Here is a 10,842-nt window from a genome sequence, read left to right as displayed (position 1 = left end):
GAAAAAAAAGAACAGGCTGAAAATTGCTGCCAAAAGGAGCAGTGGATTTGAGGGGATGTTGGTCCAACATTTCCAAGGAAGATTTACATCCCTGGCAGGACTCAGACACAGGACAGGGCAAATTCAAGGCAAATTCAAGAGTGTGGTGCTGCTAATGCCAAGGTCGTGGGTTCAATCCCCGTACAGGCTATGCTGAGGGTTGGACTAGGTGATCTCCAGAGGTCCCTTCCAACCTCACCATTCTGTGATTCTATGAAATTCGGCATTCTCTAAGTACTGATCCCTCACCTTAGGAGGGGTATGTGCATCCCCCCCAGGGATAGAAAAARTGTATATAAACACTTGGGAGGAGGTATAGAAGTGAATACAACAAGAGGCATTAGAGCTGCTTTACTGCAAAAACACGGATGGCGAACTGGGCGAGAGCTCGGCCGCGGGTGGCCACGTGCCGTTCCGGCTTCGCGCACGTTCCGGCTCGACCGCTTCGGGCGCTGCCGAGGGCGGCTGCAGACTCCTCGTCTGGGAATCACAACTCACTTGTAACGGTGGACGTTCAGCTCATCCTTGACTAAAGCGCTTGCTCTAGYGCTCACTGCGTGGAGCTGCTTTCCTCAGCGGCAGCCTCACAGCTAGACTGTAATTTCAGAGGAACCTCAGAGAAATAAGGGTCTGAACTGGACAGGAGCCGAAAAGGGCCGTTTTTGTAGCTCTGCCAAGTTTCTTTGGAGCTGCCAGCTAAAAAATTTCAGCAGTATTTCACCATTATGTAATTTTAAGGGCTATCCCCATGCTTGCGGGATAATGCTGAAATACAAAACAGAGCAAATGAGCAAGATTATCCATATGGAAGAAAGCWCTGGATTTCTCTCTTTTTTGAGCTAAAGAAACTAGATTGAATATATCTGCTATGTCCATTGCTGCATTCATTTTCTTTTCATTGGTTTCTTTCCATTACTTTTAAGTCCTGGCAGCAGCTTAGAGAATCCCTCCCTGCCCTGGATGTTTTCTTCTTTCGAGCACTTGCAGGCAGTTACAGTCTCCCTTTCATCATCACTTAGCTCATTTAATCTTTTCTCAGATGTTGGTCCTTTCCGTTACCTAACCGCGTTGCTGCTCTTCCCCGAAGCCGCGCAGGGCTGCACGTTTGTTTCGGGGTGACCTGGTGGCCAGTGATGCTGCCACTGTCGAGGCTTCCTGTTGCRGCCTCGGCTCTTATTTTTGTTCAGGGTTGCTGCGGTACTCTGCGTGTGGAGCTGAACAGAGAACAGTTACGGGGAAGGTCAAGTTTTTGCACGGAAGTGCAAGTTTTTGACATGCTTTGATTTCAGGTTTGCCTCTCTGTTTTTCATTGACTTCAGTGGAATGCAAGGCAAGCCACAGAAGAAATACCATTACTGCTAAACCTAGTGCTTTTGCATTTACTGTAGATTGCCCTAGCCTGTCATTCATAATTTACAAATCCCAAGAGTGTTATTGCTCTTACTGACYGCTTTGCCTTGCAATACTTACACTACAACACGAGAAGTGCCATGCCAGTTTGCATCAGATTTAAATTACGACCGAGCTGCCTCCAAAACCAGTTGGATGCAAAGACAGATGRTGCTGCCAGTGCTTAAGTGACAGTTTTTGCCTTGTCATTTACCAAATGGCCAATTCCTCGCGATAATTCCTGTTCAACATGGCCAGTCCTAAAGTCCTTGCTCAGCAACATAGACTTCCAGGATACAGCCCCAAACCCCTACTGATTCCTACCCCCCCCCCCCAAATTAGGGGCTAATTCTAGGAAAACAGTCTCAAAAATGGATGGTTGTCCCACACGCAAGAGTCTGGAGTCCAGAGAGCAGCTGCACAGGTGGGGCCGTGGGGATGGCGCTGCGCTCAGCCGACCACGTCCCTGCTGAGCCGCAGCAGCGATCCGGGCAAGACACCTGGGGCCTGAGTGCAAGAGCGCTGTCTGTGCTTGGAAATGGACCCACACTGAAAATGCTTTCCATCCATCATCTCTCCAGCTGTTGAAAACAGTGTAAGCTGCTAACACAGAAAAGCCAAATTGTTTTCAGATGAAGTACTGAAAAATTACTTCTGTGATTTGATTCTGTTGAAATACAAAATGCAGGATGTTGCAGTTCTAGTGCTTACTAGTTGCTTTAAGTTTCCACCAAAGTTTGTTTTCCCCCAAGTTGCTTTGCTCCAGATTTACATTTTAACCCCTCTTCTGCAAGAGTAATGTTCTTGACGTGTATTTCAGTAAACCAGTAAACCATCATACTGGAAATAGACTTTTAAAATAAATTGTGTGAATTCTATGGGCTGAATCTAGACTACAGAATCAAAAGCGAAGAATACCGTACTATTTCTTAAGCCTGCAACATTCTAGACGAGTACATCTAGAATGTACTCCTTTAACTGCCTGCAAAAAAGTGAAAGGATGTTTAATATCATGAGTTCTTCCTTTGTTCCTAAGAAAGGAGCCACATTCATCACTAGTATGATTACAATGAGCAGTGCAATTACATCAGGGAAGAATGGCAAAAATACTTGTCTCTAGAGAAGCTATTGACAGCAGTGCTTGTGTACCTTGTATTGTAAGAAAACAGAGCGCTAAGGACATGCTGAAAAAAAAATAGGTCTAACTCCCATTTTCTGACCCTTGGCTGAACTGGAGCTCCTGGATTTGAATCATGCTTTACCCTCCATTGCACTTCTGATCATCATTAGTTTTCTTTAGGGATCTGTCTGAAAACTCCTCAGCTGAGGAGCTCAGCAGTTATGCTTGTTACAGCTATGGTTGCTTTTTGTCACGGAGCACACTGTGTACTCCACAGAATACACGAGTTCCTGATGTAATTTTAGATGTGAGCTAGATGAGCGTGGGTAGCTCACACAAGGAGGGAGGGACAGGCACCAACAGCCAGACCCTGGAACAGGCACTTCATAATAGTTTATTAAATGCTGCTTTCAAAATAGCGGTTGCACCTTGATGGTGGAATAGAAGCAATAAGCAGTAACGAGTAAATGGAGGAGAGACCAAGCTCAGGGGCAAGGACTGAGCAAGACAAGGACTATTCCTATGGGGCAGGTTTGTGAGACTTGGTCCTTATTGATTTTAGCAGCATGATTCTCTTACAACTCTCTCCAGATTCTTCTGAGGTTATTTAACATACCTATCCTGTGGCTGTTGTCGTCATAACTCAGCTGCACAACTAACATGTTGCCAATGGGTTTAAATCATGTCAGTGAGTTCAGGTCATGACAAAATCATTATTCTCTCTTGCAGGGCTAGTTACGCCTCAGCCCCCTCCCATCAGGGGCTCCACAACTTGCCCATTGGAAACCAAATCCCAGGGCAGAGGCCCCCATCCCAGGTGCACTTCCCCAGAGAGTCCTGCCATCCTTTGCCAGGGTTTAACTGTGATCTGCAGTGCCCTCACAGCCTCCTTTGGGCCTAGTGGACTAACACGCTCTTTGGGGGGAGGGATTTTAGGCCTGGAGTTAGTGAGCGCACCCATCTCTGCAGCAGCCTTGCTGTCCTCGGGTGGTTGCTGCAGCCGCCTGTGGTCCTGCCTCTGTGCCACCCTCCAGCCCCTCTGATGCTTGCCACCAAACTGCGAGAGCTGTCCTTGCTCTCRCACACCTGCGAGAGCACCATCTCCTAACCCCGTTCAAACACTGCAGTGGAACGGTGAGGTTAAAGCGGATTCTTTGCTCTTGTGTTTGGTTTTGCTCAACAGCCTTCTGCCCCCGGGTAGGGGGGTTGTGTGACACTCACACAGCCAGTCTACTCATAGCCAAATTAATGCACCAAATCTATAAACTAATGCAAAGCAGCTCCACTTTTAGAGGCATCTCTGCTTGCTGCAGCAGTGACATATTCTGACTGGTATCCTGGTTACGCCGCTGCACTAGACCAAATCACTCATTGTGCAACCTGCTCCCATTGGTATAACTCTGGTAAGAGACACTAGACTGCAATTGGTGGTCCGCTTAGCACCACGCTTTGGGATTGGAGGTTTCAAAGTGGATCCCGGTCKTTTCATCATCATTAGCCCTCAGCCTAATCTAGCTCCCTCCATGAAATCCCACCATTAAACCATCCAGCTTTTTGTCTACTGTCTTTAAACAATTATTTTCAGCTCTCTTACCGCCAGTAAACTTGTGTCAACAAATCATAAATTAAAAACACAAACAGCRTGCTCTTAATGAAATGCCCTCTTACACATTCAACTAAGGTAAAGTAAATTTTGAGRAAAAGGTTTTCAATTTTTTAATGGGATTTTAAAACAGTTGTCTCTCCATATAAGTAAGAAGAAAAAAATGTTAATCATCTGGAATTTTTAGTTTCCTATTTTGCATGGGAACCTGAGTAATCAGACATATGGCATGGTCATTAACCAGGAAAGGGTGAGGATTAGTTTAGATTCTTAAAATTAGAAAGTTCTAAAATATAGCTGCAGTCTTGGCTATAGAGATTTAAAATAAACAATATTTTATGTTAATTGCTGGAACAGAGCAACACTGATAAAAACACACACATCTAAATGATTCTCTGAAATGATTCTCTGAAATATGGTGCCTCACAAGAAAGAGGAAGGCTCAGCAGATTGGGGACGAACTAGTCAACAGCTCGTCTGCGAAGATGATGGTCTGATATACACGTCACTGGCAAGGAGCCAAAGTTGGAGTGCTGTTTGGTGGCTTCTGTGTGATCTCAGTAGCTCTAAGAGCCACTGGATATCTGATGCAGAATTGTCAGGGCAGATAAAAGTAATCACACTTTTTGGATTTGTAAGGCTAAGTATCACTGAGATAGTGGCCAGAAAAAKCATGTTGTGGTGCTAAGCCTTCACATCCAGTATGGAAGAACAGTTCATGGTTCATAATGCTGCCATCAAAGGAGATAAAGCATTTCAATCTGTTTTGTGTCATCATTCCAGTTTCCTGCTAAGTCACTAGTATAATGGCAGAAAGCAGGTCCTAGCATTTTCCAGGATCATTAGACTAGTTCCACACACAGGATGAACAGATAAACCTTTTGCTTCTTATGACRCAGGCCCAGGCCACGAGCCTTTCCCGCAGGGAAGCCAGCACACATCCGGGACTGCTCATTCACCRCCCTGGCTCATTCCCCACTTGACAGTGGAATGCATCTGACCCCACTGCACTTACTTCTGGTGTGTTCAGACTTGCCCCTGTTTCAGTGCATACCACACAGCTAAAAGAGTTTTTTTTTCTCTGTTGCTTTTCAATCATGTATTTGAGCCTTGCACTTCACTAGAAATCAATGTGCATCCAACTACTGAAAGAGCTTAGGGCTAAGTTGACCATTGCAGTTCTAGCTATTTCATAATACTTCAACAGGGAAACAACCTACTTCAGTGTACTTCCCTACTGCAAGACTGCTTTGGTATAAAACCCCAAGGGGTGCAGAATCCTTGAAGAGGGTGAACCCACAGGAAAGTGAGCAGAATTAGGGAACTGGTAGCAGTCTTTTGGGTGGATAGGCATAAATCGCAGCAACCTGTGGACTACACTAATTATTGGCCCAATTACTCTGGTATCRCACACCAAGTAGGCACCTGCCCTTTCCATTTTTCCTTTCTGCGCTCCCATGTTGTCATATCCTGGCTCTCCAGACTAATCTTATTCAGTCAGGTCAGTGATTCCACGTCTGGATCTGTTACCACCTCTGGAAGCGCTCTGGCTGTGAGCCGGTCTCACCCCATCCAGTGGAACAACGGCAGTCTGAGGGCTTCCCTTCTCCTCTCTCTCAGCTGGTTGGTGTTTCCAGTAGATGAGAGTTGCAGAGTTGTCCAAGCAGCCTAAGCAGCAGCAGCAGGGGTTTACATATCTATGAACTATCACCCTGAAATATGTAGATTTAGGGCTGTGTGTATTTGCATATGTACCCACACATATATACTGACATACTAAAACAGGCCTAATGAGATGAGAGATAGGATTATTATATRCACAAAACTAAGGGAGGAAATATCCAAGCTGGCAGTTTTGGTTTAGACATTTGTTGGTATGTATGTGTATAGTATAAWGACTCTTTGTTCAAGAGGAGGCTAAGGATTATATATTTACATTTGGAGACCTTTCTTAGACTCGGCAGACAATACAGTAAACAACATCCCCTTTAGACTGATTATTARCAATTTTGGAAACTCAACTGTGCATTTTCTATGCCTGGCTTCATCTGCATTATTGAATTTTTAGAGGACTATGCATGACAAACCTTCCAGGAATCCCAAATGCAAGTGGAAGTTCCACTGAATCATTTTAAGCAATTGAAGAATGCCATCAGCTAGCCCACACAACTGCAAGGAACGCAATGAATTTCCAGGCATTGGATTGTTTCCTGGAGATTATTATGTAAAATACAAGTGYATAGATGGAACAAAGCTAATTATGATTGTCTCTGCACCACAAGGCTATGCTAGCTTGTGAAAGGAGGAATGAAGAAAACAGACATCTCAGAAGACTTTACTAGGCTAGCAGGAAGCCTATATGTCAAGAGCAAATCCTGAAACAAAACAGTGCAAAATCATCTCAGCATGAGATGTAATCTGTCCCATAATYGTGTTCATCTTATGAAACCAAATCCACTTTTAGCTTGAACTCAGTGCTAACAGAGGCACATATTTCCATCTAGTAATAATAAAGGAATGACTCTGGTGGTCATTAAATAAAAGGACAGAGACATAGTAATTCTGTATAAACAAGTGAACAGTGCTGTGGGGAAAGGAGATCAGAGTTTTKGGGGCTTTAAAAGCAATAGGAAATCAGTCCCCACAGGTTCATTAGCAAATCAGTTCTACTACRTTGATTCACACCAATTAGTGCCTACTCTGAAGCAGTGATCAAGCAAAGCATTTTCAAAGCAAAGTACCAAGCAGCATGTGCAAAAGTTTGGCCTCTGGATTTRATGAATTCAAACTTCCTAGTAGAGCCTTCTGCTCACCAGAGGGACTTCTGCTTCAACATGCTAGAAGAAATCCTATCTTTAACTGAGGTGAATCTTAGAGATACAAAATCTAGTATGATTACAACCCTGGAACTGGTTGCTTCACAGCTTTATCAAGCACAGTCAAGGTCCTGACACTGGTCATTGGTGAGTAGGAATTGCTACTTCTAATAAGGACGTCAAATATCAAACCCAGGTGTCATCACAGTTTCTATTCAGTACCTCCAACTTCACAGTCTTTCCACCATACACAGAGATGTCTGGATGTAATAGGAGAACAAGGCATAGCATTTTCATGAAACAGCCTTTCAAATGTTCTCATATTTCTATTACTCATTTACTTTTTTTGTCCAGCACAGAGAGAGACAGGAATATGAAAAAGCCATTTATGCGAGTTCAAGGATATGCTACTAGATACAGTCAGCTTATCAAGGTTCAAAAAGCAAGCAGTGACACGATACTATAGTTGCTTTCAGTATCTACTTACTGCAAAGAACAGCCTGTGTCCACACAGCTAAACTCCCTCATCCCCACCAGCAGGGATGCATCCACACCGCCAGCTGGAGCAGCCCCTGGCCTAGTCCACCTAGCACCATGTGAGGGTGCTGAGTGACTGGGCCAGACCTGTGCCAGAGGCGGGCTATGCTGGTGACTTGCAGTACAACTGGAGCATGCGCTAGCACCTTGGCCCACGCCTGGGCCTGCCGAGCTTGCCTGTGCAGCACGCATCTTACAGAGCTGCAGGAAGGTCTGCACGCAGGGAAGGGAGCAGCGAGAGGCAGGCAGGGCCGCCAGTGCACCAACAGCTTGTGCCAGCTTGAACTGTGCACGGGATTGCAGCTCAGCCCCGAGAACAGCATTGCCTGCCAGACAGATAGTCTTCCCCAGAGGGAAGCCTATCCTACATGGGGGGAAACATGGAGTGAGAGACTGTCAGAGGTGATACACCAGCTCAACGTAAAAAAACAGGAACATAACTCTTCCCCCCGCACCTACGTTTGCAGTTTCCTCCACATCATCGCTGTGGCACGGCCTTTATTCTCCTCATGAGCCAGCGCACCAAAGCGCAGAGATCCGGAGATCCCGACAGCGCCAGCCCCCGGGGAGCTCAGGGGGCCTGGCACTGTCAGGCGCAGCGCTGTGGTCCCAGCTTGCGGCCCAGGAGCAGCAAAGCAGCATTAGCTGAAAAGGAGGCAGAAGGGCCCAGCAGCCCGGCCAGAACAGAGGGCAGCCTGCACGCCCTCTCCAGCCGGCTCTGGGCAGCAATTGAGAAGACAACTCTGACAGAAAAAAATATTGTAAGGTACTGTTTTCTTCAGTCTAGTAAATAAAAATATATCACTGGCTCAAGTTCTGTAAATCTGACAAGAGCATTAAGTTTTTGTACATAAAACAGAAAGACAGGAAACCATGAGTTCACATTCCAACAAAACCAGGAGCAACAACCCTAACTACTTAAAGCCTTGACAATTACACCCAAGGTCGCCCGGGCAACCGTACTTTATGTCTTTAGGTAGGTCCATCTTCCTTCCCTTTCCCCCACTTCAATATTCCTCTTAGATGTACCACATAAAGTTACAAGCTGAAAGGAGGTTTTGTAAATATAAGGACACATACTTGAAACCCAAGATATATGCCCTTCCTAAAAACGTTGCTTTTTTCACCTCCTTCAAAGTTCACAAAATGTGGAGTGGATAATTTCACCCAGAGGATATTACATTTGTAGTAGCAGATGTTCTTTGCAGAAATATGGAATATTTTCTTAGAAGAAAGACTGTTTATATCATATTCTTTACCTTATTTCCTATAGGAATAAGCATTAAAATAATATTATCTGCGTCATCTCTGTAATAAATGTTTAACATGCTGGTTGATTGCAAATAAATTTAGCATTAAAATAGATGCCTTTGAGATAAATTGAGTTCCTGCAAGTTCTAAGAAAATAGGCAATTATCCTCCTAGGAGGAGGAGATTCTGTAAGTTCTCCAGGCAAGGGAAAGCCTGCAAGATGAAAACACAGTTAGACATCCGAAAACCCACAGGAGGGAGGTCACTTACTTATAAATGTCCAACTATGAGGAAATCTTCAGGGGCACTGCTCTGCAGGCTCAGCTTCCTTCCTTCAGCAGCTTGTTAAATGATGCAGTGTTAGGCCCTTCCTCTCTCATTTTGGTTCCCCACCTTTTTCTGAACTTTCATCAGTTATGAAGCAGTTTTCAGAGATTTCAGGAAGATATTGTATGCTGACCCAAACTAGAAACAGTAAAAAGTGTCTCTTAAAAATCAGAGTTGGAACGAAAAGGTAACATTTCTGCATGTGAGAAATCCTTACAGCTGCCTTGCAAGACCTCATGGGGAGCCTTAGACCTTACAAGGCATGCTGTAGTGACAGGAGCCCCAGGCTACAGAYGGACCAGTTGGACAACCCACAACTCACATCGCCACAAGTGGCAATGGCCCCAGAAAAGGGTTTCATTACTGCTCTATCTTGTTGGCTTCACCACTGTCCCCCAAGACACTCATCAAAAGCAGCCCCAGGCACAAAAAGGCAAAAGCCTTCTGCATCATTTTTCTTGCTCCTGGTACCTTTAAAAAGGCCATACTGTGAGAAAGTACTAACTCCTGTTCCATATCCTTCTGTCCTAACTTTAGACAGTGGTAAGATCAGTAATATCCCATCATAAAGATTTAGAGCATTTAGAGAAATCAGCTGTTACAAGCTAGAAACTGTCCTTTAATTATCTGTGAGTTAGTGTTCTAGTAGAGATGATATTGACCTCTAGTGACTAGCTTGGGGATACCTGGTGGCATGAGTATAGTGATTTATTACTGTGAACAGGTAGCCAAAAATCTCATGGAAGCTGGCACATGAAAACAGTCACCCCTCCGATCATGCCAACGAGTAATTACACATCCCTCTAGTTGAACAGAGATCTCCAGCTAAAAAAGACTCCAAAAAGTCTGCTACTATGAGTCTGAATTACGCACACAGAAACTTAAATATAGGATGATTGTGCATGGATGCCTTGGGCTGTGCAGTGGCTGCATCTGCAGGAGCGTAGAAATGCCCCCAGACTGAGTAAAAAGACCAAATAAAGCAGCCCCCAGAGGTTGGCACTGAGGTGTAATTCTAGAAGAAAACCAGAAGGGTGAGGAATTAGGTGGGAAGAGACCTGGACTGGGAGGAATAAATTAAATCTGTTTTGCAAAATACTGAAGTGAGGCAGGAGGAAACTATTGTGATTCACTGTAAATGTGCGAAATTGCACCAGAGGAACATCCCAACCCACCCGCTATTCATTAGTTGACATAACCTATTAGAAGTAACATTTTGCCACATTATGACTAACGGAAAATATTGTTAGACATTTAAATGCTGGCCATCAGCAAGTTACATATTTGACTGTTAAAACTTATCCATTTGACATACTGAAACTACTTATTTAATTATCTTTGAAAAAAATGTAGAGTATGCTATTGTGCTATACATTCATAGAATATAAAACAAAATAGGATATATGGTGTTTTAGGAAGTTATTAAAACCTTATCCAGCTTCAAAATAGCAAGTGTTTTACTTTCTCACTTATTCAWCAGAAATAAGGAAAAACAAACAAAAATCCCACAACTTCCCAGGAGAGCCATTCAAGACATTCCAAGAAAACAGATTTTTAGGAAAAGATTCAAGAAATAAAATGACTCAAGCACTGGGGAACAGAGGATGTTCCAAGCTAGTGAGACAACACAAATGATGTACTCACCGTACTGCCCCATGCAGACACTGGACTATAGGGGAAAGAGGACAGCTGAGTGGAGCATGCTCCCAGGGCACAGTTCTGACATGGATTTGAAGTGGGGGAAATTTTAACATAATTTC

Source organism: Rhea americana, unplaced genomic scaffold (genome assembly GCF_003343005.1).
Source record: "Rhea americana isolate MKP2758 unplaced genomic scaffold, rheAme1 scaffold_2, whole genome shotgun sequence".
Taxonomy (NCBI): Eukaryota; Metazoa; Chordata; class Aves; order Rheiformes; family Rheidae; genus Rhea; species Rhea americana.
Note: the sequence above shows the minus strand (reverse complement) of the source record.